The 1345-nt window shown below is 38.8% G+C and overlaps 1 pseudogene; it reads right to left on the bottom strand.

Moving 5' to 3' along the window:
- Nucleotides 1–227: 227 nt before the first annotated feature.
- Nucleotides 228–634, bottom strand: LOC119826652 (annotated as a pseudogene).
- Between the last annotated feature and the right edge of the window lie 711 nt (nt 635–1345).

The following is a 1345-nucleotide window of genomic DNA, read 5'->3' as shown; positions in this document are numbered from 1 at the left end:
TGTATGTTCAGTTACTGTGCTCTCCCTGGGTACACAGGCATAGGTGGGCACCAGCTACCAAAGACAGAAAACGCTAACCAAAAAGGAATATAAAATGGGTCTCTAATTTTAAAGCATAGGGGAAAAAATTCAGGCAAATCTTTAATCTCACCATGATTGTTTTTGTTTTTGTTTTTTTGTTTTTTGTTTGTTTTTTTAAACTTTTAATGATGTAAACAAAAATATACCTAAAAGCGAAGCTTCTGGAAAAAACATTTGTTCTTCCCTGTCTTGTATCGTTCCTCAAATTTGTCCTTGGCTTCCTGCCTTGCCTGTTCCAGGGCTGGGTCCCTAAGACATCCTTGTTGACAACAGTTTTGTCCAGAGGGATGTCCACAGAGTACCTTGTGGGCATCAGGTGGTTGTAGTTATAAACTTTCACAAAGGACTTGATCTTGGATCTCTTGGCGACTTTCTTCTTGCCCATGCCATCCGTCACTTTTTGGGGATAGCGGTCAATTCCAGCCACCAGGGCATGGCTGTAAGGGCGGTCTGAGGTGCCATCATCAATGTTCTTCACGATGACAGCTTTGCGTCCGGGGTAGTGTCCAGCCAGGACGAGCACCGCTTTCCCAGGTTTCATGAACTTGCCCATTTTGACAGCGAGTAGCCGGTTCCTCTCACCATGATTTTTGAAAACGTGAAAATATTCCTACCAGCATCATTAGTGGCACAACTGGTGTAGGATTTTTCTTTCTTGGTTTGTGGTTTTATAATTAGTTTTGGAATAAAAATTTATGTCTACAAGAGATTATTTTACACTAACATTCTCATAATATTTCTTTTGCAAATTCATATCTGGGTTAACCTCTGAATTTAGACTTTCTGATTGACTGAGGAGTCACCTATCGCTTTGCTCTCTAGCCATCTGCATTCCTCATTGCTAGTTGTGATCCAATCACTCTTGAAATAGTTGGACAATTAAACAAAGAAGTTAACTCAACTCATAGTTAGCATTTTATCTGAACCGAGTGAGCCATATATTTAAGCTGTTTATTTGAAATAACTAAATGTACAAGTAAATTAAGAAATTATCCAGAGGTCCTGTGTCCATTACAGAAGCCCTGTGCCTCTTTCACCTAATACTCAATGATGATATCTTCCATACCTACAGTGTAATATCAAAACTAGGGATTTAACATCAGCACACACGTGAATACTTCTATATCACTTAATTGGAAATGTACAATTATAAAACCACTGCTTCAGTCAAAACACAAAACTTTTTATCACTGCAAAATTCTTACCCCTGGTACCTTCTTATAATTTATCTGTTTCCTTTCTCTCCCAGACTATTGCTATCCTG

Source organism: Arvicola amphibius, chromosome 11 (assembly GCF_903992535.2).
Source record: "Arvicola amphibius chromosome 11, mArvAmp1.2, whole genome shotgun sequence".
NCBI lineage: Eukaryota > Metazoa > Chordata > Mammalia > Rodentia > Cricetidae > Arvicola > Arvicola amphibius.
Note: the sequence above shows the minus strand (reverse complement) of the source record. Positions and strands in the feature narration are given on the sequence as shown.